General features: G+C 46.5%; 2 protein-coding genes across 9 annotated transcripts in view; one reads left to right on the top strand and one right to left on the bottom strand.

The window, feature by feature from the left end:
• INCA1 (inhibitor of CDK, cyclin A1 interacting protein 1) overlaps positions 1 to 15,743 on the bottom strand; it is a 51,685-nt gene extending 35,942 nt beyond the window's left edge. Inside the window, exon 1 of one of the 5 annotated variants that reach the window (XM_075847353.1) lies at positions 15,601 to 15,743. The gene's annotated coding sequence lies outside the window, so the exon portion shown is untranslated. Of the gene's footprint in view, positions 1 to 15,551 lie in introns of all 5 variants that reach the window. The other 4 variants (XM_075847354.1, XM_075847351.1, XM_075847352.1 and 1 more) reach the window with 4 other exon arrangements.
• KIF1C (kinesin family member 1C) overlaps positions 1 to 27,375 on the top strand; it is an 87,966-nt gene that overhangs the window by 29,346 nt on the left and 31,245 nt on the right. The window contains exons 1-3 of one of the 4 annotated variants that reach the window (XM_075847346.1): positions 15,801 to 15,999; positions 20,162 to 20,544; positions 21,270 to 21,360. The gene's annotated coding sequence lies outside the window, so the exon portion shown is untranslated. Of the gene's footprint in view, positions 1 to 12,112; positions 12,290 to 15,800; positions 16,000 to 20,161; positions 20,545 to 21,269; positions 21,361 to 21,396; positions 21,418 to 27,375 lie in introns of those variants that run through there. The other 3 variants (XM_075847348.1, XM_075847345.1, XM_075847347.1) reach the window with 3 other exon arrangements.

Below are 27,375 nucleotides of genomic sequence, written 5' to 3'. Positions count from 1 at the left end.
ACCAGTGTAGCTCCCCCTAGGACATATGATGCATGCAGGTTGTTGGTACCCAGATGCATAACTACATTTATCTACATTAAACTGCATTTGCCAAGTGGACGCCCAAACACTTAGTTTGTTTAAATCTGCCTGTAATTCACAAACATCTTCCATAGTCTGAACTATATTGCATAGCTTGGTATCATCTGCAAAAATAGAAATAGTGCTATTAATCCCATCCTCTATATCATTAATAAATAAGTTGAATAATAGTGGTCCCAGCACTGAACCCTGGGGTACACCACTTATTACCGGGGACCATTCAGAGTAGGAATCATTGACCACAACTCTCTGGATACGGTCCTTGAGCCAATTCTCAATCCAATTACAAACTATACTTTCTAAACCTATAGTCCTTAATTTACCCATTAGATGTCTATGAGGGACAGTGTCAAATGCCTTTGCAAAGTCCAAAAACACTATATCCACAGCGGCCCCTCTGTCTAGGCTTCTCCTCACCACTCATATAATCATTATATCCACAGCGGCCCCTCTGTCTAGGCTTCTGCTTACCTCTTCATAACAACAAATCAGGTTGGTTTGACAGCTTCTGTCCTTTGTAAAACCGTGCTGGCTGTCACTTATAATACTATTTATTGTCACATAATTCTGTATATAGTCCCTCAATAGCCCCTCAAACATTTTCCCCACAATTGATGTTAAGCTTACTGGTCTATAATTACCCGGCGAAGACCTAGAGCCCTTTTTGAAAATAGGCACATTTGCCCTGCGCCAGTCCCTTGGCACTATACCACTCATGAGAGACTCTCTAAATATTATGAAGAGGGGGACAGAAATAACTGAACTAAGCTCTTTAAGAACTCTAGGGTGTAACCCATCTGGTCCCGGGGCCTTGTGTACATTTATTTTATTTAATTTAGCTTGGACCATATCTACATTCATCCAATTCAGTATATCAACTGATATATTAACAGCACCGGCAGCGGCTACATCAGCTGCTCCTTCTTCTGTTGTATATACAGAGCGGAAGAACCCATTTAGTAACTCTGCCTTCTCTTGATCCCCTGTGACCAACTCCCCATTACCACTATCTAAGGGTCCTACATGTTCAGACCTGGGCTTTTTTGCATTTATATGCTTGAAGAATTTTTTGGGATTTGTTTTACTATCCCTGGCCACCTGCCTTTCATTTTGTATTTTTGCTGATTTTATTACATTTTTACAGATTTTATTAAGCTCTTTATATTTTACAAAGGCTGCAGATGTACCCTCAGATTTGTATTTTTTAAATGCCCTTTTTTTGTCATGTATTGCCCCTTTCACAGAAGGTGTAAGCCATGTGGGGTTTAATTTTAGTCGTTTATACTTGTTACCTGTAGGAATACATTTTGCACTATAATTACCCAAAGTAGATTTGAAAATCTCCCATTTATCATTTGTCCCATTATTTGACATTAGTTCTTCCCAGTCTATATCCTGAATTGCAGCCCTCATCCTGGGGAATTTGGCTTTCTTAAAATTAAATGTTTTTGCCCTCCCAGCCTGCGTTTGTTTTTTACAGTATAGGTAAAATGTAACTATATTATGATCACTGTTACCGAGGTTTTCACGAACATTGACATTCCCAACAAGATCTGCATTATTAGAAATGACCAGATCCAACAGAGCTTCACCTCTAGTCGGGTCTTCCACAAACTGGCACATAAAATTTTCCTGCAACAGGTTGAGGAAATGTCTCCCCTTTGCAGTTGAAGCCGAACCATGACACCAATTAATATCCCGATAATTAAAATCTCCCATTATCACAACAGTACCCGCCTGTGCAGCCCGCTCCATTTGTTTATATATTTGACCTTCTATCTCTTCAGTTATATTGGGGGGTCTATAGATTACACCAAAAGTAATTTTTTCAGTGTTTACTTCCCTTTGTAATTCCACCCACAAGGTTTCAACCTCCTCACAGTATTCACCCTCTAATGTCTCATTTACACTCACCTTCATATCGCTTCTCACATACAGACATACACCACCCCCTTTCCTATTTGCCCTGTCTTTCCGAAACAGTGTAAAACCCTGTAGATTTACAGCCCAGTCATGTGAAGAGTCCAGCCATGTTTCAGCAACACCAACTATATCTATATCTTCTTCCAGTATTAAGGCCTCCAGCTCCCCCATTTTGCTTGCTAGACTTCTGGCATTTGTGAACATACACTTACTTGCCTTTAAATGTTTCACTTTCACTATCAGAAATGTGATTATTTGACATTTGGGCCTTTTTATTTTCACTGCTGTTTTGTAACGAAAGGATCTCCTTATCTTGTTGCCTAGTCCTCTCCCCACCGTCTGTTTCTCCCCCCACCAATATAGTCTGACCCCTCTCTAACCTAACTACCCCTTTATTTCCTACATTGGCCTCCCTCCTCAGCCCTAGTTTAAACACTCCGCCACCCCAGCTAGAATTCTCTCCCCCAGCACAGCGGACCCCCTTCCATTTAGGTGCAAATCATCTGCAGAATACAGTTTGTACCCCAATGAAAAGTCAGCCCAGTGCTCTAGGAACCCAAATCCTTCTCCTCTACACCAAGACTTCAGCCATGCATTTAACTCCCTGAGCTCCCGCTGTCTTTCCTTTTGACAACTTTTCTTTTTACACTTTTTTTTTTGTCCCACTAGGGGACTTGAAGGTCAAACTGTCAGATTCGTTTTCTAATAGATTGCACTACCTACGTAGTGCAATGTATTAAATCTGTCATACATTCACTGACAGCAAGCCGATTAGGCTTCGCCTCCGGGCGGGGCCTAATCGGCTTCTGTAATGGCAGTTCAGGAGGCCATCGTTAGGCCTCCTGTTGCCATAGCAGCAGTTGGCAGGGCTGCCGATCTGCTACTAACCACAAAGATGCAGCGATCGCTGCAACTGAGGGGTTAATGGCAGGAATCGGATCTAGCTCGGATCTAACATACATCTGACATCCACCGCTGATGACGCCGGCTCAGCTCCTGAGCCGGCGCTATCTTGCCGTGGCTACGGAAGCCTTTTAGGCCTCACCTCCGGTCAGGGCCTGAAAGTCTTCCGTACTAGGCATACCGCGAGGCCAGTGTTTGTAGCCACCAGAACCCATGCAAGTTCATTGCTGGGGTGCCGATGAGCTGCAAACATCTTAAATGCAGCGATCCCCTTTGACCGCTGCAATTAAGGGGTTAGTGGCGGGGATCGGAGCAAACTTCGGCCCTCGCCATTACCCCAGGGTGTCAGCTATAACATGCAGCCGACACCCGGGGATGGTGGCACCGACTTATGAGCCGGTGTCCACCATTTGTCGTATGGATACAGAAAAATGCGGGAAGCGCTGGCTTTCCACGACGTATCCATACGACAAATGTCGGGAAGGGGTTAAAGTGCTATTATTGTGCAAAAGTAGTAAAACATAATCCTATACATATTTGGTATCACCGTAATCGTACCGACACGCAGAATAAAGGTAACATGCTATTTACAACGCATAGTGAGTGGCGTAAATTTAAAACAGCACTAATTACATGACAATATCGGAATCAGCAGCCTGCGCCGGTTTACTTACAACCGTCACCAGTCATGTGATCGCAGGACCAAAGGAGGCAGCAGCATTTTAAGGGAACGTGAAGGCATAAAGGCTAAAGTATTGTTCATGCTTTCTCCTGAGGGTGTCCGGCTGTCTCAAGACAAAAACTGTAATTTAAGGGGTTTCTTTTTTTATTATAATGTATATATTGTATAGATTCATATCACCAATCACATCAATATCCACACATATACATCACTGCCACTATACAACCAGGCAGGTTGTATATATTATATACTTGACAACTTTTGAGAAGGAACATCAGGGAGACAAAGCAATACAAAAAAAAAATTCCGCAGACTCTCTAAATACAGAGACAAGACCCCAGACCAAACCCCAAAACTAATACAGACCCCAGACTAGACCCCTAAACTAATACAGACCCCAGACCCCCTAATTCCACACCCCAGACCAGATCCCCTAATTCCAGACCCCTAAATAAAGACACCACACCCGACCCCCTGAACTAATACAGACCCCAGACCAGACCTCTAAACTAATACAGACCCCAGATCAGACCCCAAAACTAACACAGATCTCAGACTAGACCCCCTACATATAGACAAATACAATACCACCGAAAAAAAGGGGCACAGACACAGAGTAATGTTCAATATAAAGCAACGTTGCTGAACAATATGAAATCTACTGTGTTTGCATCCCAAATATGACCAAGATGACCTTGGTGCATCGATCAACAATAGATGAAACCAACAGAGAGAAATGATCGACTGAAGCACAACAAATGGATAGCAAAAAATACAAAATTTTATTAACATGAAGCCATAACAAAGGTTAAAACTGGAACAGGGAATGAGTCACTCAATAAAAGGACATCGACAACAATCATGCACTGGATGTAGATGTAACATAAATCTATACAAGCTTATTTATTTGTTGATACAGCAAGGGAGGACAGTGTACGTGCCTATGCGGACCTAAGGCTAATGAGGCCTAATAAATGATGGCAAGAAAGAGGTCAACAAGGAATAAAAATGCATGTATGTACTGCCTGGATTCCCTCTATGAAAGTATATATGTGGCAATAATTATGTGCGGATACCTGATTATAGTGATTATCTGTATATGTATGATAATCAGATATACGCCATAGTGTGTATTACACGATCAGTGCTACAGGTAACATGCAGCAATGTGCATGAACGCATAGAAAGGTACCAGGCCAATGCCAGGCAAAAAAGTCAGTGAAAGCTGTATAACATGGACGCATAGAAAGGTACCAGGCCAATGCCAGGCAAAAAAGTCAGTGAAAGCTGTATAACATACCAGTGGACATGATGAGGATGTCTGGACCCGACGCGCGTTTCGGCAACTGCCTTCGTCCGGGGTTAGGGTCAAGCTGCTAAAATCTACCCATATATAGAGCATAGTTCAGGTGTTTGTAATGTAAGAAGAGGAGGAGGCAGAATCAAATGACGAAAAACGGCGTCTGGTGCGGGGTACCAAGATGGCGCTGCCCCACTTCCGGTCCGCGTCATCAGAGAGGATGTGGGGCAGCGCGGACTAACCACGCCCCCCACATATCCTACTCCGAATCTAGACAGCGGACTGAAGAGGCCAGGGCCACTCCCCCCTCGGACATAGACATCTGATCAGGATGTCATGAACACCAGCGCGCGATCCATCAGCGATGTGTGCCAGAGGGAAACAGGAAAAAGAAGAACTTACAATATGAATGGTTTGCAGGGTGTTGTGTATAGTTAAAAATAAAGAGTAGCATAGAACGGCTTCCTATGGTGTGGATTCTGTGATGTGTAACATGAAGAAGGAGGGGGAAAAGAGGGTTGGTTGTGATGTGAAACGATAAATAAATGCACCACTGGCAATAGTGAGATGAATGTGAATGTAGAAAATTAAAAATGAAAATTTGTGAATGTATAGGATGATGAATGTGAGTGCTAATAAAATCGTGAATGGGATGACAGATGTGAAGTGTGATGCTGGTGAGTTGTGCTGGGAATGTGATGAAACATAGAGAAAGCAAAAAAATCAAAAAAATATAAAAAAATATATATATATACCGGTTAATGTGTGTGTAAAAATGCAAGTGTAGTAAACACCCAATTATGCTATAAAAATCAATTACTGAATAACACCTAAATACTAAGTCTGGAAGAACCATAATATTGAAGCCGCATGTATTAGTACAAAAATACACTGCACACCAATGTCCATACATACAGTAAGCAATATATACATCACTTTAAGTTCTCTATGTTTATAAGAACTGAACATATATAATTGTGTCTGATAAATGCTACTGGTGGCACTAAATAAATTTATACAGAACACATACACAAGAGCATAATATAACAAAATACAGAAATAAAGTATTGGAAATGAATCGTACAACATAAAGGATCGAAATGATCCATACAGGATAAAAATAAATAATAAATGAGAAGTATGTGATACAAATAATACCATATCTATATAATGGCCAATGCAGAAAATATATGTAGAGCGCAGTATAATGTATCTTGTTTCCTCCTGGAAGTAGCGAAGCATGGACCGCAAGACACCTCCTCAGATGAACTCAATGGAAAAATATCGTAATTCTGTATATCAGGAAAACACAACAAAAGAGGGTAGTTAGTTTTTAAAAAAATGACAACAGGGATGAGGAAAAGATAAAAGCCAAGACCCACAAGGAGTCAATGGTTACAGAAACGAAACAAAGCTCAAAGATTCGTTTAATCCATGTGGAGACATTGTCCCAAGGGTCCAGATCCAACGAGACTCGCATTGTGCGAGTTTTTGTTTAGTGGCCCCGCCTCTCGTACCGCATATAATATGATCAATCCCTCTCACCTTAAGCTTAGAGGGATCGCATGCATGGTGTGTTCTAAAATGTCGGGCCACAGGTTTCAACATCTCCAAAATTTCTGCCCCAGATCTGCTTTTTCCTAAAAAGAAGGCAGAGAAACAGAACCAGGTCAGGTTCATTACAGGATACCATTCTCGATGGCCTCAAATGAAGGAAATCCTTAAAAGATACTGGCCGATTCTCCTGACCGATCCCTCCCTAAGCAGATTCATCACAAAATATCCCTCCGTGACTGCAAGACGATCTAAAAATCTAAAAGATCATCTTGTAAGAAGTTTCTATGACCCAATAAAAACTAAATATCCATTCGGGACCAAGGGTCCAAGATGGGGATGTAAGCCTTGCGGAAGATGTGTAGCGTGCCCTAATGTAGAAGATGTCACTACTTTCACCGATGTATCTGGCAGTAAAACCTTTAATATCACTCACTCCATCACATGTACTACCAAAGCCGTCATATATTATGCTGTATGTCCGTGCCCGAAGATTTATATTGGTCTTACTTCCAGAGAGCTGAAGGTGCGAGTACGTGAACATATGGCGGACATAAAGCGAGCAGCAGGGGCAGAAATTTTGGAGATGTTGAAACCTGTGGCCCGACATTTTAGAACACACCATGCATGCGATCCCTCTAAGCTTAAGGTGAGAGGGATTGATCATATTATATGCGGTACGAGAGGCGGGGCCACTAAACAAAAACTCGCACAATGCGAGTCTCGTTGGATCTGGACCCTTGGGACAATGTCTCCACATGGATTAAACGAATCTTTGAGCTTTGTTTCGTTTCTGTAACCATTGACTCCTTGTGGGTCTTGGCTTTTATCTTTTCCTCATCCCTGTTGTCATTTTTTTAAAAACTAACTACCCTCTTTTGTTGTGTTTTCCTGATATACAGAATTACGATATTTTTCCATTGAGTTCATCTGAGGAGGTGTCTTGCGGTCCATGCTTCGCTACTTCCAGGAGGAAACAAGATACATTATACTGCGCTCTACATATATTTTCTGCATTGGCCATTATATAGATATGGTATTATTTGTATCACATACTTCTCATTTATTATTTATTTTTATCCTGTATGGATCATTTCGATCCTTTATGTTGTACGATTCATTTCCAATACTTTATTTCTGTATTTTGTTATATTATGCTCTTGTGTATGTGTTCTGTATAAATTTATTTAGTGCCACCAGTAGCATTTATCAGACACAATTATATATGTTCAGTTCTTATAAACATAGAGAACTTAAAGTGATGTATATATTGCTTACTGTATGTATGGACATTGGTGTGCAGTGTATTTTTGTACTAATACATGCGGCTTCAATATTATGGTTCTTCCAGACTTAGTATTTAGGTGTTATTCAGTAATTGATTTTTATAGCATAATTGGGTGTTTACTACACTTGCATTTTTACACACACATTAACCGGTATATATATATATTTTTTTATATTTTTTTGATTTTTTTGCTTTCTCTATGTTTCATCACATTCCCAGCACAACTCACCAGCATCACACTTCACATCTGTCATCCCATTCACGATTTTATTAGCACTCACATTCATCATCCTATACATTCACAAATTTTCATTTTTAATTTTCTACATTCACATTCATCTCACTATTGCCAGTGGTGCATTTATTTATCGTTTCACATCACAACCAACCCTCTTTTCCCCCTCCTTCTTCATGTTACACATCACAGAATCCACACCATAGGAAGCCGTTCTATGCTACTCTTTATTTTTAACTATACACAACACCCTGCAAACCATTCATATTGTAAGTTCTTCTTTTTCCTGTTTCCCTCTGGCACACATCGCTGATGGATCGCGCGCTGGTGTTCATGACATCCTGATCAGATGTCTATGTCCGAGGGGGGAGTGGCCCTGGCCTCTTCAGTCCGCTGTCTAGATTCGGAGTAGGATATGTGGGGGGCGTGGTTAGTCCGCGCTGCCCCACATCCTCTCTGATGACGCGGACCGGAAGTGGGGCAGCGCCATCTTGGTACCCCGCACCAGACGCCGTTTTTCGTCATTTGATTCTGCCTCCTCCTCTTCTTACATTACAAACACCTGAACTATGCTCTATATATGGGTAGATTTTAGCAGCTTGACCCTAACCCCGGACGAAGGCAGTTGCCGAAACGCGCGTCGGGTCCAGACATCCTCATCATGTCCACTGGTATGTTATACAGCTTTCACTGACTTTTTTGCCTGGCATTGGCCTGGTACCTTTCTATGCGTCCATGTTATACAGCTTTCACTGACTTTTTTGCCTGGCATTGGCCTGGTACCTTTCTATGCGTTCATGCACATTGCTGCATGTTACCTGTAGCACTGATCGTGTAATACACACTATGGCGTATATCTGATTATCATACATATACAGATAATCACTATAATCAGGTATCCGCACATAATTATTGCCACATATATACTTTCATAGAGGGAATCCAGGCAGTACATACATGCATTTTTATTCCTTGTTGACCTCTTTCTTGCCATCATTTATTAGGCCTCATTAGCCTTAGGTCCGCATAGGCACGTACACTGTCCTCCCTTGCTGTATCAACAAATAAATAAGCTTGTATAGATTTATGTTACATCTACATCCAGTGCATGATTGTTGTCGATGTCCTTTTATTGAGTGACTCATTCCCTGTTCCAGTTTTAACCTTTGTTATGGCTTCATGTTAATAAAATTTTGTATTTTTTGCTATCCATTTGTTGTGCTTCAGTCGATCATTTCTCTCTGTTGGTTTCCCCTACATATAGACCCCAGAGCAGACTCCTAAATAAAGACCCCTAAACTAATAGAGATCCCAGGCCAGACCATTAAAATAATGCAGACCTCAGATCAGACACCTTAAACTAATACAGACCCCAGATCAGGCTCCCTGAACAAAAACAGACCCCTTAAAGCGACCCTCTGGCCCCGGGACACCATTTTAAATATGATGGTGTATATGGAGTAATAATATCTGGTGCCCTCCAGTTGTGACCCTCTGCCATGGATCCGCCGTTTTAGGATCCACGCTTTACTGTGCAAAAATGGCTGCAGTGCTTCTTAGACCAGTGGTTCCCAAACTTTCTGAGGCCTAGACTTTTGTTTGGGACCCCCACTACCGTACTTAGCCCCATTTCGTCTGATGTATGTCAACATCTTTCGTAGTTACATGCCGATACTTAGCGCCATTAGAGTCCCTGCAACATTGAAAACAGCGATAATTGTGCGGGCGGGCTCAAGTATACTGCTGCTATGAGTCGCTGAGGCCCGACTATGGATGCTGATGTTGGGTCATCTGACCCGACCCATCCATTAGTGGCTAACAGAGGCATAGCTAGGGGTTTAGAACAGGAGGGTGAAACACAGTATAGTGGCCCCCACACAGTATATTGACCTCATAGCTGCCCCCACACAGTGTAATGACCCCTTAGTGCCACCCACACAGTATATCGAACCAATAGCTGCCCCACAGGATAAATCCCCTATAGCTGCCCCTGCATAGTATAATGAACCCTTAGAGCCCCCACAGTATAATGCCCTTATAGTGCCCCCCCACAGTATAATGCCCCCCTACACAGTATAATGCCTGTAAAGCTGTCCCCACAGTATAATGCCCCATAGCTGCTTCCACCCAGTGTAACCCCTCAGTGCCCCCACAATATAATGCCCCTATAGCTTCCGCCACAGAATAATGCCCCTATCGCTGCCCCACAGTTTAATGCCCTATAGCTGCCCCCACAGTATAATGCCCTATGGCTGCCTCCACACAGTATAATGCCTCTATAGCTGCCCCCACACAGTATAGAGACCCCTTAGTGCCCACCACACAGTATATTGAAGCCATAGCAGCCCCCACAGGATAATTCTGCTATAGCTGTCCCCACACAGTATAATGCTCCTATAGCTGCCCTCCCCTCAGTAAAATGCCCCCATAGTATAATATCCCCATAACCGCCACCTCACGGTATAATGCCCACAGCTGGCCCCACGCAGTATAATGCCCCTATAGATGCCTCCACACAGCCCCAATAGTGGCTAATAAAAATAATAAAATACATACTCAACTATGCCCGTTCCCACGACGGGTTGAGGATATCCTTCTGCTCCTCCGGTCTGAGGTGTGGCTCACCGCAGACAGACGTGGAGACGTCACTAAATCGCACCTATCTGCTCCGAACCGCTCACGGCAAAGTGAATGCTGCTCCTTGCTCTAGCATTGATTTTACCTGTATCCTGAGGTCGCAGATAGTTAAAACCGGGCCATCAGTCAGTGGCTCGTGACCCCTGGTGGTCTTCACACGACCCCCCAGGGGATCGAGACCGACAGTTTGAGAAACCATGTCTTAGACTACAAGTCTGACAATCTCCCTTTGTTCTCGGATTGGCCGCAGCTGCTCACTTGAAAAGCTCTGTCCAATACATGAACAGAGGGAGTGTCTTAGACTCAGTATGAGAAGTGCTGGGCCATTTTGAGACAACACATAGGGGACCTTAAGGCTATGTTCACACGGGGTCTTTTGCCGAGTTTTTTGACGCGGAAACCGCGTCGCAAAACTCGGCAGAAACGGCCCGAGAACGCCTCCCATTGATTTCAATGGGAGGCGTCGGCGTCTTTTTCCCGCGAGCAGTAAAACTGCCTCGCGGGAAAAAGAAGCGACATGCCCTATCTTCGGGCGCTTCCGCCTCCGACCTCCCATTGACTTCAATGGGAGGCAGGAGAAAGCGTGTTTTCTGCCCGCGGCGCTCAATGGCCGCGGGCGAAAAACGGCGCGATCATTGCTATTCACACGGAGTATTTTGGGGGAGGAATATCTGCCTCAAAATTCCGTTTGGAGCTTTGAGGCAGATATTCCTCCCCCAAAATACTCCGTGTGAACATAGCCTTAAACGGCAGATCCATGGCAGAGGGGCACAACTTGAGGACACCAGATATTATTACTATATACCCCATTACATTTATAATTTTGTCCTGAGACGGGGTGGGGCCCGCTTTAAAGTTATACATACCACAGGCCAGACGTGCTGATACTCACCTCTCCGTTGCCGCAGACCTCGTCACTTTCGGGCGCTGCTGCAGATAACGCTTTTACACCTGAAGATTTTCGCCAAGTAACCAAGCGTTGATCATCGATACAGCATATCGATCAGCGCTCGTTTATGCCATTTAAACTGAGAAATTATCAAAATGTGCGGGGACGATCGTTAATACGATCGTTTGCCCTAAAACAGTTTGATTCGTGTTGGCAGCACATACCCTGTCTACACCGGGAAATATGCAGCCGGTGTGGGACCATTTTTTAGGCCAGATAAATACCCAATCAGTTGACAAATGAGCGTTAGTTTCCTCGATCATTGGTCCATGTACAAGGGGCTTTACACACCAGCTCCGGCATCAGGACATTGTTTTCCATAGAACCGAGGAGTAAAGAGGACTACAGGAAAGAGGAGTGTTCTGAACGCGGGCACACCGGAGATTTGTACGCTTTTTCGGGAGCTTTTTCCATGAGTCTCCTGGGCATTACGGAAGTGATGGCAAATATGATATATTGATGTAGATGGCGCGAAGGGTCCAAAAAAATATTTGACTTTTTAAAACCGCTGCTTTTGTATAAATGGATTGAAAAGATGAAGCATTTTCTTGTCCTTTCAGAAAAATGTCTCATGGACTTTTACCTCGAAACTATGAACGACTGCTCGCACGTGGCCGCCGGCTTTATGGAGTGGAAAATGTTGCACGCGATTTATAGATTTGGTGCTTGTTTGTGACAAGTTACACCCCACTGAAGACGGTCAGCAATGGCGAGAACATACACAGAGCGGTGCACAGGTGCTGCGTTACCGGGACGAGCGTGGGGCGAGTCTTCCAATAACATGTTTCCAAGATGGGATATTTTTGTGTTCAATAATTATCTTAGTGTTCATAGTGTGATTAGTAAACCCAGCTTTACACCCTCTCCTCCTCACACCCTGTCTTCTCCTCCTCACCCCGTCTACTCCTCCTCACACCCCATCTTCTCCTCCTCACACCCCATCTTCTCCTCCTCACACACCATCTTCTCCTCCTCACACCCCGTCTTCTCCTCCTCACACCCCATCTTCTCCTCCTCACACCCCATCTTCTCCTCCTCACACCCCGTCTTCTCCTCCTCATCCCCCCATCTTCTCCTCACACCCCGTCTTCTCCTCCTCACCCCATCTTCTCCTCCTCACACCCCATTTCTCCTCCTCACACCTCATCTTCTCCTCCTCACACCCCATCTTCACCTCCTCACACCCCATCTTCTTCTCCTCATCCCCCATCTTCTCCTCCTCACCCACATCTTCTCCTCCTCACACCTCATCTTCTCCTCCTCACACCCCATTTCTCCTCCTCACACCCCGTCTTCTCCTCCTCATCCCCCCATCTTCTCCTCCTCACACCCCGTCTTCTCCTCCTCACCCCGTCTTCTCCTCCTCGCACCCCATTTCTCCTCCTCACACCTCATCTTCTCCTCCTCACACCCCATCTTCACCTCCTCACACCCCATCTTCTCCTCCTCATCCCCCATCTTCTTTTCCTCATCCCCCATCTTCTCCTCCTCACCCCCATCTTCTCCTCCTCACACCCCATTTCTCCTCCTCACACCCCGTCTTCTCCTCCTCACCCCGTCTTCTCCTCCTCACACCCCATTTCTCCTCCTCACACCCCGTCTTCTCCTCCTCACCCCGTCTTCTCCTCCTCACCCCCTGTCTTCTCCTCCTCACACCTCATCTTCTCCTCCTCACCCCCCATCTTCTCCTCCTCACCCCCATCTTCTCCTCCTCACCCACATCTTCTCCTCCTCACCCCCCATCTTCTCCTCCTCACCCCCCGTCTTCTCCTCCTCACCCCCCGTCTTCTCCTCCTCACACCCCGTCTTCTCCTCCTCATCCCCCCATCTTCTCCTCCTCACACCCCGTCTTCTCCTCCTCACCCCCATCTTCTCCTCCTCACCCCCATCTTCTCCTCACCCACCGTCTTCTACTCCTCACACCCCGTCTTCTCCTCCTCACCCCCCATCTTCTCCTCCTCATCCCCCATCTTCTCCTCCTCATCCCCCATCTTCTCCTCCTCACCCCCGTCTTCTTCTCCTCACCCCCCATCTTCTCCTCCTCATCCCCCCATCTTCTCCTCCTCATCCCCCATCTTCTCCTCACCCCCCATCTTCTCCTCCTCATCCCCCATCTTCTCCTCACACCCCATCTTCTCCTCCTCACACCCCGTCTTCTCCTTCTCACACCCCGTCTTCTCCTCCTCACACCCCGTCTTCTCCTCCTCACCCCCTGTCTTCTCCTCCTCACCCCCGTCTTCTCCTCCTCACACCCCGTCTTCTCCTCCTCACCCCCGTCTTCTCCTCCTCACACCCCGTCTTCTCCTCCTCACACCCCGTCTTCTCCTCCTCACACCCCGTCTTCTCCTCCTCACCCCGTCTTCTCCTCCTCACACCCCGTCTTCTCCTCCTCACCCCGTCTTCTCCTCCTCACACCCCGTCTTCTCCTCCTCACCCCCGTCTTCTCCTCCTCACCCCCGTCTTCTCCTCCTCACCCCCGTCTTCTCCTCCTCACCCCCGTCTTCTCCTCCTCACCCCCGTCTTCTTCTCCTCACCCCCCGTCTTCTCCTCACCCCCGTCTTCTCCTCCTCACCCCCGTCTTCTTCTCCTCATCCCCCATCTTCTCCTCACCCCCCATCTTCTCCTCCTCATCCCCCATCTTCTCCTCCTCATCCCCCATCTTCTCCTCCTCATCCCCCATCTTCTCCTCCTCACCCCCGTCTACTCCTCCTCACACCCCATCTTCTCCTCCTCACACCCCATCTTCTCCTCCTCACACCTCAACTTCTCCTCCTCACCCCCCATCTTCTCCTCCTCACAACCCATCTTCACCTCCTCACACCCCATCTTCTCCTCCTCACACCTCATCTTCTCCTCCTCACACCCCATCTTCTCCTCACCCCCATCTTCACCTCCTCACACCCCATCTTCTCCTCCTCACCCCCCATCTTCTCCTCCTCACACCTCATCTTCTCCTCCTCATCCCCCATCTTCTCCTCACCCCCATCTTCACCTCCTCACACCCCATCTTCTCCTCCTCACCCCCCGTCTTCTCCTCCTCACACCTCATCTTCTCCTCCTCACACCCCATCTTCTCCTCACCCCCATCTTCACCTCCTCACACCCCATCTTCTCCTCCTCACCCCCCGTCTTCTCCTCCTCACCCCCCGTCTTCTCCTCCTCACACCCCATCTTCTCCTCCTCACACCCCATCTTCTCCTCCTCACACCCCATCTTCTCCTCCTCACACCCCATCTTCTCCTCACCCCCATCTTCACCTCCTCACACCCCATCTTCTTCTCCTCCTCCTCACCCCCCATCTTCTCCTCCTCACACCTCATCTTCTCCTCCTCACACCCCATCTTCTCCTCACCCCCATCTTCTCCTCCTCACCCCCCATCTTCTCCTCCTCACACCTCATCTTCTTCTCCTCACCCCCATCTTCTCCTCCTCACACCCCATCTTCTCCTCCTCACACCTCATCTTCTCCTCCTCACCCCCCATCTTCTCCTCCTCACCCCCATCTTCTCCTCCTCACACCCCATCTTCTCCTCCTCACACCTCATCTTCTCCTCCTCACACCTCATCTTCTCCTCCTCACACCTCATCTTCTCCTCCTCACACCCCATCTTCTCCTCCTCACACCCCATCTTCTCCTCCTCACCCCCCATCTTCTCCTCCTCACACCTCATCTTCTCCTCCTCACACCCCATCTTCTCCTCCTCACCCCCCATCTTCTCCTCCTCACACCCCATCTTCTCCTCCTCACACCCCATCTTCTCCTCCTCACCCCCCATCTTCTCCTCCTCACACCTCATCTTCTCCTCCTCACCCCGTCTTCTCCTCCTCACACCTCATCTTCTCCTCCTCACACCCCGTCTTCTCCTCCTCACACCCCGTCTTCTCCTCCTCACACCCCATCTTCTCCTCCTCACACCCCATCTTCTCCTCCTCACACCTCATCTTCTCCTCCTCACACCTCATCTTCTCCTCCTCACACCCCCATCTTCTCCTCCTCACCCCCGTCTACTCCTCTTCACACTGTCTTCTACGTCTCTGTTTTCCTCACACTTTTGTCTTCTCCTCACACCTCACAGTTTCGGCGTCGTGTTTCTATGTCTTCCTATATTCGCGCTCGCTGTTGATTGACAGATGACGTCACCGCAGCGGCTGCGCAGGGCAGACGGCACCTAAAATTTCATGAGTAGAATTCTGGTGGTGGGCGGGGTTATCATGTTGAGTGACAGATGGTGGGCGGGATCATCATGTGACGGATGATGAGGAATGTATTAGGCGTGGCTGCCGGATAGTGACGTGATGATGTCATCCTGTGGGCGGGGTTGTCCCGGCCTGGTGATGGCGGCTCCCGCCGGGTACAGCAGCTGAGAGGACAAGGAGGAGCCGCCGGGCCCAAGATCAAGAGTGGCCCCACCACCGATAGTTAGAGCCCGACACCGGACACCCAGTGGTACGTACCCCTCCCCCACATCTACTGATCCCTGTGCTGCTGTGTGCCGCGTGCCCTACTGTATGTGCCCTATACCCCCCTGTATACAGCCCCCTCCTCTATACTGTACATATACTGCCCCCTCTATACTGTACATATATTGCCCCCTCCTCTATACCGTGCATATACAGCCCCCTCCTCTATACTGTACATATACTGCCCCCTCCTCTATACTGTACACATACTGCCGCCTCCTATACTGTACACATACTGCCGCCTCCTCTATACTGTACACATACTGCCCCCTCCTCTATACTGTACATATACTGCCCCCCTCTATACTGTACATATACTGCCCCCTCTATACTGTACATATACTGCCCCTCCTCTATACTGTACATATACTGCTCCCTCCTCTGTACTGTACATACACTGCCCCTCCTCTATACTGTACATATACTTCCCCTCTATACTGTACATATACTGCCCCCTCCTCTATACTGTACATATACTGCCCCCCTCTATACTGTACATATACTGCCCCCCTCTATACTGTACATATACTGCCCCCTCCTCTATACCGTACATATACAGCCCCCTCCTCTATACCGTACATATACTGCCCCCTCTATACCGTACATATACTGCCCCCCTCTATACCGTACATATACTGCTCCCTCCTCTATACTGTACATATACTGCTCCCTCCTCTATACTGTACATATACTGCTCCCTCCTCTATACTGTACATATACTGCTCCCTCCTCTATACTGTACATATACTGCCCCCTCCTCTATACTGTGCATATACTGCCCCCTCCTCTATACTGTACATATACTGCTCCCTCCTCTGTACTGTACATATACTGCCCCTCCTCTATACTGTACATATACTTCCCCTCTATACTGTACATATACTGCCCCCTCCTCTATACTGTACATATACTGCCCCCCTCTATACTGTACATATACTGCCCCCCTCTATACTGTACATATACTGCCCCCTCCTCTATACCGTACATATACAGCCCCCTCCTCTATACCGTACATATACTGCCCCCTCTATACCGTACATATACTGCCCCCCTCTATACCGTACATATACTGCTCCCTCCTCTATACTGTACATATAGTGCTCCCTCCTCTATACTGTACATATACTGCTCCCTCCTCTATACTGTACATATACTGCTCCCTCCTCTATACTGTACATATACTGCCCCCTCCTCTATACTGTGCATATACTGCCCCCTCCTCTATACTGTACATATACTGCCCCCTCCTCTATACTGTACATATACTGCCCCCTCCTCTACTGTACATATACTGCCCCCTCCTCTATACTGTACACATACTGCCCCCTCTATACTGTACACATACTGCCCCCTCCTCTATACTGTACATATACTGCCTCTCTATACTGTACATATACTGCTCCCTCCTCTATACTGTACATATACTGCTCCCTCCTCTATACTGTACATATACTGCCCCCTCTATACTGTACATATACTGCCCCCTCCTCTATACTGTACATATACTGCCCCCTCCTCTATACTGTACATATACTGCCCCCTCCTCTATACTGTACACATACTGCCCCCTCCTCTATACTGTACACATACTGCCCCCTCCTCTATACTGTACACATACTGCCCCCTCCTCTATACTGTACATATACTGCCTCTCTATACTGTACATATACTGCCCCTCCTCTATACTGTACATATACTGCTCCCTCCTCTATACTGTACATATACTGCTCCCTCATCTATGCTGTACATATACTGCCCCCTCCTCTATGCTGTACATATACTGCTCCCTCCTCTATACCGTACATATACTGCCCCCTCCTCTATACCGTTCATAGACTGCCCCCTCCTCTATACTGTACATATACTGCCCCCCCTCTATACTGTACATATACTGCCCCCCTCTATACCGTACATATACTGCTCCCTCCTCTATACTGTACATATACTGCCCCCTCCTCTATACCGTACATATACTGCTCCCTCCTCTATACCGTACAGATACTGCCCCCTCCTCTATACCGTACAGATACTGCCCCCTCCTCTATACCGTACAGATACTGCCCCCTCCTCTATACCGTACAGATACTGCCCCCTCCTCTATACCGTACAGATACTGCCCCCTCCTCTATACCGTACAGATACTGCCCCCTCCTCTATACCGTACAGATACTGCCCCCTCCTCTATACCGTACAGATACTGCCCCCTCCTCTATACCGTACAGATACTGCCCCCTCCTCTATACCGTACAGATACTGCCCCCTCCTCTATACCGTACAGATACTGCCCCCTCCTCTATACCGTACAGATACTGCCCCCTCCTCTATACCGTACAGATACTGCCCCCTCCTCTATACCGTACAGATACTGCCCCCTCCTCTATACCGTACAGATACTGCCCCCTCCTCTATACCGTACAGATACTGCCCCCTCCTCTATACCGTACAGATACTGCCCCCTCCTCTATACCGTACAGATACTGCCCCCTCCTCTATACCGTACAGATACTGCCCCCTCCTCTATACCGTACAGATACTGCCCCCTCCTCTATACCGTACAGATACTGCCCCCTCCTCTATACCGTACAGATACTGCCCCCTCCTCTATACCGTACAGATACTGCCCCCTCCTCTATACCGTACAGATACTGCCCTCTCCTCTATACCGTACAGATACTGCCCCCTCCTCTATACCGTACAGATACTGCCCCCTCCTCTATACCGTACAGATACTGCCCCCTCCTCTATACCGTACAGATACTGCCCCCTCCTCTATACCGTACAGATACTGCCCCCTCCTCTATACCGTACAGATACTGCCCCCTCCTCTATACCGTACAGATACTGCCCCCTCCTCTATACCGTACAGATACTGCCCCCTCCTCTATACCGTACAGATACTGCCCCCTCCTCTATACCGTACAGATACTGCCCCCTCCTCTATACCGTACAGATACTGCCCCCTCCTCTATACCGTACAGATACTGCCCCCTCCTCTATACCGTACAGATACTGCCCCCTCCTCTATACCGTACAGATACTGCCCCCTCCTCTATACCGTACAGATACTGCCCCCTCCTCTATACCGTACAGATACTGCCCCCTCCTCTATACCGTACAGATACTGCCCCCTCCTCTATACCGTACAGATACTGCCCCCTCCTCTATACCGTACAGATACTGCCCCCTCCTCTATACCGTACAGATACTGCCCCCTCCTCTATACCGTACAGATACTGCCCCCTCCTCTATACCGTACAGATACTGCCCCCTCCTCTATACCGTACAGATGCTGCCCCCTCCTCTATACCGTACAGATGCTGCCCCCTCCTCTATACCGTACAGATGCTGCCCCCTCCTCTATACCGTACAGATGCTGCCCCTCTTCTATACCGTACAGATACTGCCCCCTCCTCTATACCGTACAGATACTGCCCCCTCCTCTATACTGTACATATGCTGTCCCTCTTCTATACTGTACATATGCTGCCCCCTCCTCTATGCTGTACATATGCTGCCCCCTCCTCTATGCTGTACATATGCTGTCCCTCTTCTATACTGTACATATGCTGCCCCTCCTCTATACTGTACATATGCTGCCCCCTCCTCTATACTGTACATATACAGCCCCCTCTTCTATACTGTACATATGCTGCCCCTCCTCTATACTGTACATATGCTGCCCCCTCCTCTATACTGTACATATACAGCCCCCTCCTCTATACTGTGTATATATACTGCCCCCTCCGCTATACTGTGTATATATATATATATACTGCCCCTCCTCTATACTGTACCTGTGCCGGCCCCTCCTCTGTACTGTACCTGTGCCGCCCCCTCCTCTGTACTGTACCTGTGCCGCCTCCTCTACTGTACCTGTGCCGCCCCCTCCTCTGTACTGTACCTGTGCCGCCCCCTCCTCTGTGCCGCCCCCTCCTCTGTACTTTACCTGGGCCGCTCCCCCTCTGTACTGTACGTGGGCGGCCCCCCCTCTGTACTGTACGTGGGCGGCCCCCCCTCTGTACTGTACGTGGGCGCCCCCCCCCCTCTGTACTGTACGTGGGCGGCCCCTCTTTTCTATACTGTATATAGAGGAGGGGGACTTTATCGTCCACCTCTTTGGATGTAACACTTCCTCTTTTTACTTGCAGATTTTTGTGGACCGTAGTTGAGGGTCCGTCCTGTTATTTCTGCTGTGCCCACCCCCCACTGGGCCCTGTGTGTGAGTGTCTGTGATTCCCGGTGAAGACTGCAAAGAGGGACGGACAAAGGAGGCGACGGTCATATTCGGACGTATCAGTCATACTGATCTAATGGGGGAGATCGTCAAGACTGGCCGTGTACCCTCATAATCCTCATTTTGGCTGCATTCATTTTCTGGATACCCCTCGGTGCCCGGGTTGTCACCTCCTGGCTGATGCTGGTCCCGTTAGTCCCTGCCTTATTGTGGATTAGACCACTGTTGTGAAGCGGATTATTATATAACACGTGGTGAGGCTGTCCGGGATAATGTGACGGGCGGCAGGAGACAGCGGTAAGAACTCTGCTTTACGTGGTTGGGTTCAATTGTGCCCCGTAGTTCATTATTATTAGGGCACTTCATGGGGTCTGTCCCAGCGACTGTTAAACAAACAAGATGGCTGCCTCCGTTTGTTGGTGGGTGACGTCGCCCCTATATATATATATATAGCAGGGGGCGACTGCAGGGTATGGTTTTAGATATTCAGGCGATCTGTAGTTGAATGACAACACAGGTCTGACACCCGCTATTTTGGAACTACAACTCCCAGCATGCCTAAATCCAAGCATAACAATGTGGGATGAGGGTAACCTGCACTCCGCCCGGCATTATTATGGCTGCCACTATGATATACACTCTTTGGATGTTGCTGGCACATACGGCAAGAGGCGGGATTATTTTGGTACTGTATGGCACTGTGGTTTGGCAGTGTATGGAGATATAGGGCGCTTTTATTTGAGCAGTATACGTCACTATTATTTGCACGTTGCATGCTGGGAGTTTTGGTTCTTCATTGTGTATGAATTTGTATATTCATGAACTTTTATGGTGCTGTTAGAAACATTTTACAGCAATGTATAGCTTAGTTATTTAGGCACGGTGTAATAGTAATATGTGACGGTGTTATTTACATAGTTAGTACGGCTAAAAAAAGACACATGTCCATCAAGTTCAACCAAGGGAAGGGAAAAGGGAAGGAAAAATTTCTACACATAGGAGCTAATATTTTTTTGTTCTAGGAAATTATCTAAGTCTTTTTTAAAGCCATCTACTGTCCCTGCTGTGACGGCTCCTGCGGTGTCTACTGTCCCTGCTGTGACGGCTCCTGCGGTGACTATTCCATAGATTCACAGTTCTCACTGTAAAGAAGCCTTGTCGCCTCTGCAGGTTGAACCTTTTTTTCTCCAGACGGAGGGAGTGCCCCCTTGTTTTTTGAGGGGGTTTTACATGGAACATTATTTCACCATATTTTTTGTATGTGCCATTAATATATTTATATAAGTTAATCATGTCCCCCCTTAGTCGTCTTTTTTCAAGACTAAATAGGTTTAATTCTTTTAATCTTTCCTCATAACTTAGATTCTCCATGCCCCTTATTAGCTTCATTGCTCTTCTTTGTATTTTTTCCAACTCCAGTGCATCCTTTCTATGAACTGGAGCCCAGAACTGGACTGCATATTCTAGATGAGGCCTCACTAATGCTTTGTAAAGTGGTAATATTACATCCCTGTCCCGCGAGTCCATGCCTCTTTTAATACACGACAATATCCTGCTGGCCTTTGAAGCAGCTGATTGACACTGCATGCTGAAATTTAGTTTATGATTTACAAGTACACCCAGATCCTTCTCAACAAGTGAATCCGCCAGTGTAGCGCCCCCTAGGACATATGATGCATGCAGGTTGTTGGTACCCAGATGCATAACTACATTTATCTACATTAAACTTCATCTGCCAAGTGGACGCCCAAACACTTAGTTTGTTTAAATCTGCCTGCAATTCATGAACATCTTCCATAGTCTGAACTATATTGCATAGCTTGGTGTCATCTGCAAAAATAGAAATAGTGCTATTAATCCCTTCCTCTATATCATTAATAAATAAGTTGAATAATATTGGTCCCAGCACTGAACCCTGGGGTACACCACTTATTGCCGGGGACCATTCAGAGTAGGAATCATTGACCACAACTCTCTGGATACGGTCCTTGAGCCAATTCTCAATCCAATTACAAACTATATTTTCTAAACCTATAGTCCTTAATTTACCCATTAGGCGTCTATGGGGGACAGTGTCAAATGCCTTTGCAATGTCCAAAAACACTATATCCACAGCGGCCCCTCTGTCTAGGCTTCTCCTCACCTCTCATAAACACTATATCCACAGCGGCCCCTCTGTCTAGGCTTCTCCTCACCTCTCATATAAACACTATATCCAGAGCGGCCCCTCTGTCCCGGCTTCTCACCCCTCATATAATCATTATATACACAGCGACCTCTCTTTCTAGGCTTCTGCTCACATCTTTGTATAATCATATCCACAGCGGCCCCTCTGTCTAGGCTTCTGCTCACCACTCATATAATCATTATATCCACAGCGGCCTCTCTGTCTAGGCTTCTCCTCACCACTCATATAATCATTATATCCACAGCGGCCTCTCTGTCCAGGCTTCTCCTCACCTCTCATATAATCATTATATCCACAGCGGCCCCTCTGTCTAGGCTTCTCCTCACCTCTCATATAATCATTATATACACAGCGGCCCCTCTGTCTAGGCTTCTCCTCACCTCTCATATAATCATTATATCCACAGCGGCCCCTCTGTCTAGGCTTCTCCTCACCTCTCATATAAACACTATATCCAGAGCGGCCCCTCTGTCCCGGCTTCTCACCCCTCATATAATCATTATATACACAGCGACCTCTCTGTCTAGGCTTCTGCTCACATCTTCGTATAATCATATCCACAGCGGCCCCTCTGTCTAGGCTTCTGCTCACCACTCATATAATCATTATATCCACAGCGGCCTCTCTGTCTAGGCTTCTCCTCACCACTCATATAATCATTATATCCACAGCGGCCTCTCTGTCCAGGCTTCTCCTCACCTCTCATATAATCATTATATCCACAGCGGCCCCTCTGTCTAGGCTTCTCCTCACCTCTCATATAATCATTATATCCACAGCGGCCCCTCTGTCTAGGCTTCTCCTCACCTCTCATATAATCATTATATACACAGCGGCCCCTCTGTCTAGGCTTCTCCTCACCTCTCATATAATCATATCCACAGCGGCCTCTCTGTCTAGGCTTCTGCTCACCTCTTCATAAAAACAGATTAGGTTAGTTTGACAACTTCTGTCCTTAGTAAAACCGTGCTGGCTGTCACTTATAATACTATTATCTGTCACATAATCCTGTATATAGTCCCTCAAACATTTTCCCCACGATGGATGTTAAGCTTACTGGTCTATAATTACCCGGGGAAGACCTAGAGCCCTTTTTGAAAATAGGCACCACATTTGCCCTGCGCCAGTCCCTTGGCACTATACCAGTCACTAGAGATTCTCTGAATATTATGAAAAGGGGGACAGAAATAACTGAACTAAGCTCCTTAAGAACTCTAGGGTGTATCCCATCTGGTCCCGGGGCCTTGTGCACATTTATTTTATTTAATTTAGCTTGGACCATATCTACATTCATCCAATTCATTATATCAATGGATGTATTAACAGCACTGGCACCGGCTACATCAGCACTGGCATCGGCTACATCAGCTGCTCTTTCTTCTGTTGTATATACAGAGCTAAAGAACCCATTTAGTAACTCTGCTTTCTCTTGATCCCCTGTGACCAACTCCCCATTACCATTATCTAGGGGTCCTACATGTTCAGACCTGGGCTTTTTAGCATTTATATACTTGAAGAATTTTTTGGGATTTGTTTTACTATCCTTGGCCACCTGCCTTTCATTTTGTATTTTTGCTAATTTTATTACATTTTTACAGATTTTATTAAGCTCTTTATATTTTACAAAGGCTGCAGATGTACCCTCAGATTTGTATTTTTTAAATGCCCTTTTTTTGTCATGTATTGCCCCTTTCACAGAAGGTGTAAGCCATGTGGGGTTTAATTTTAGTCGTTTATACTTGTTACCTATAGGAATACATTTTGCACTATAATAACTCAAAGTAGATTTGAAAATCTCCCATTTATCATTTGTTCCATTATTTGACATTAGTTCTTCCCAGTCTATATCCTGAATTGCAGCCCTCATCCTGGGGAAATTGGCCTTCTTAAAATTAAATGTTTTTGCCCTCCCAGCCTGCGTTTGTTTTTTACAGTATAGGTAAAATGTAACTATATCGTGATCACTGTTACCGAGGTTTTCACGAACATTTACATTCCCAACAAGATCTGCATTATTAGAAATGACCAGATCCAACAGAGCTTCACCTCTAGTCGGGTCTTCCACAAACTGGCCCATAAAATTTTCCTGCAACAGGTTGAGGAAATGTCTCCCCTTTGCAGTTGAAGCCGAACCATGACACCAATTAATATCCCGGAAATTAAAATCTCCCATTATCACTACAGTACCCGCCTGTTCAGCCCGCTCCATCTGTTTTATATAGCTGACCCTCCATCTCCTCAGTTATATTGGGGGGTCTATAGATTGCACCAAAAGTAATTTTTTCAGTGTTTACCTCCATTTGTAATTCCACCCACAAGGTTTCAACCTCCTCACAATCTTCACCCTCAAATGTCTCATTCACACTCACCTTCATATCACTTCTCACATACAGACATACACCACCACCTTCATATCACTTCTCACATACAGACATACACCACCACCTTTCCTATTTGTCCTGTCTTTCCGAAACAGTGTAAAACCCTGTAGATTTACAGCCCAGTCATGTGAAGAGTCCAGCCATGTTTCAGCAACACCAACTATATCTATATCTTCTTCCAGTATTAAGGCCTCCAGCTCCCCCATTTTGCTTGCTAGACTTCTGGCATTTGTGAACATAAACTGAAAGGCATGTTAAAGTGTTTCACTTTTATTATCAGAAATGTGATTTGACATTATTTGGGCATTTTTATTTACACTGCTGTTCCGTAACAAAAGGATCTCCTTATCCTGTTGCCTAGTCCTCTCCCCACATTCTGTTTCTCCCCCCACCAATATAGTCTGACCCCTCTCTAACCTGGGTACCCCTTTTTTTCTACATTGACCTCCCTCCTCAGCCCTAGTTTAAATACTCCACCACCCCAGCTAGAATTCTCTCCCCCAGCACAGCGGACCCCCTTTCGTTTAGGTGCAAATCATCTGCAGAATACAGTTTGTACCCCAATGAAAAGTCAGCCCAGTGCTCTAGGAACCCAAATCCTTCTCCTCTACACCAAGACTTAAAGGGAATGTGTTGCCAGAAAAACATGTTTTTTTTTTTTTAAATTAAACATTTAGTGTGTGGGTGATTAAACATTGTTCACATTTTTTTTATTTTTTTCACGAGTCAGGAAATATTATAAATTAATTCTAATTTATAATACTACCCATTTTTGGTCACTAGATGGAGCTATTCCCAAAATTGCAGCATTGCAACATTGGGTTAAAAGCCCTCGCTCTAGTGAGCTCTCAGCATCCCCCCCTCCTTTATCCTGGCTAGTGCCGGGATAAACGAGGGGTTTGAACGGTGTAACCTCCTACACTGTGTGTCGCCATTTTTTGAGCTAACACACAGTGTAGTAGGTTTACATACAGTAGTAAACACACACAAACACGAACATACATTGAAATCTCTTACCTGCTCCTGCCGCCGCGGCTCCCTCCGGCCCGTCCGCTCCGTTTGCTGCCGCTGGTCCAAGTGCACAAATCCGGAAGCCGCGACCGGAAGTAGTAATATTACTGTCCGGCCGCGACTTCCGGTCCACAGGAAAATGGCGCCGGACGGCGCCAATTTCGAATTGGACTGTGTGGGAGCGGCGCATGCGCAGTTCCCACACAGACGCCGTACACTGAAGTCAATGGGACGGGAGCCGTTCGCAGTCCCTATGGGACTGTGGCTGCCGTATTCCATGTCTGTATGTGTCGTTAATCGACACAGACAGAAATGGAACAAAAAATGGCAGCCCCCATAGGGAAGAAAAAGTGTAAAAATAAGAAAAAGTGAAACACAAACACACAAATGAATATAAACGTTTTTAATAAAGCACTAACATCTTTAACATATAAAAAAATAATTTGTGATGACACTGTTCCTTTAAGCCATGCATTTAACTCCCTAAGCTCCCGCTGTCTTTCCTGTGATGCGCATGGCACAGGCAGTATTCCTGAGAATACTACTTTGGAGGTCCTTCCCTTCAGCTTTTAGCCTAGTTCTTTAAAATTATTCTTAAGGCTCCTCCACCTACCATTTATTCTGTCGTTGGTACCGACATGGACCACGACAGCTGGATCATCACCAGCCCCTCCCAGCAATTTGTCCACCCGTTCCACCACATGTCGAACCCTGGCACCAGGGAGACAGCAAACCATTCGGTTGAGGTGGTCTTGGCGACAAATTATTCTATCTGTCTTCCTGATTATAGAATCCCCTACGATTATCAATTGCCTTGGCTTACCTGCATTACCATCCCGCCGACTACTAGATGGGCTGTTCTCCCGGCTGTTAGGGAGATCAGTATCCACTAGGGCTGCCATTTCTGAGACTGACACCCTCGCATCATCACCCAACTTGGCAATTTTGCTTGGAATGTCAGAAACCGGATCGGCCTTCCTTTTCTTGACCCCTTTCTACTGCCCCTAACTACATTAACCCAGCTACTTACCTGATCCTGCTCACCCATGTCTTCACCCTCCAGTTCTAACCCAGTAACTGCATCCTCCGTGAGCAGCAAGCTCAGCTCAAGATTGTCTATCGCCCTCAGTGTTGCATTTTGCTCCTCCAGATCACTAATACGAGCTTCCAGGTGAACAACATGCTCACATCTGCCACAGAGATATTCACCCTGGAACTCCGGCTCCAGTCGTGCATACATATGGCAAACTGTGCACTGAAGAAAACCTCCAATCTTGCTGGCCATTATCCCTGTTACAAAAAAAACAACGAACAGGTGTTAATGCAAAAAGAATAGAAGACTTACTGGGGCTTTAACTCCTTTTTTTTAACTCCGGTTTTTGGAACTCCACTTGATATACAAACCACTTGTTTTTCAAGCCCACAGAGCGGTTGTAATATGTGGAGGTGTTATGTGGGGCAGTAATATGTGGCGGTGTTATGTGGGGCAGTAATATGTGGCGGTGTTATGTGGGGCAGTAATATGTGGCGGTGTTATGTGGGGCAGTA

Source organism: Rhinoderma darwinii (genome assembly GCF_050947455.1).
Source record: "Rhinoderma darwinii isolate aRhiDar2 chromosome 3 unlocalized genomic scaffold, aRhiDar2.hap1 SUPER_3_unloc_2, whole genome shotgun sequence".
Taxonomy (NCBI): domain Eukaryota; kingdom Metazoa; phylum Chordata; class Amphibia; order Anura; family Rhinodermatidae; genus Rhinoderma; species Rhinoderma darwinii.
Note: the sequence above shows the minus strand (reverse complement) of the source record. Positions and strands in the feature narration are given on the sequence as shown.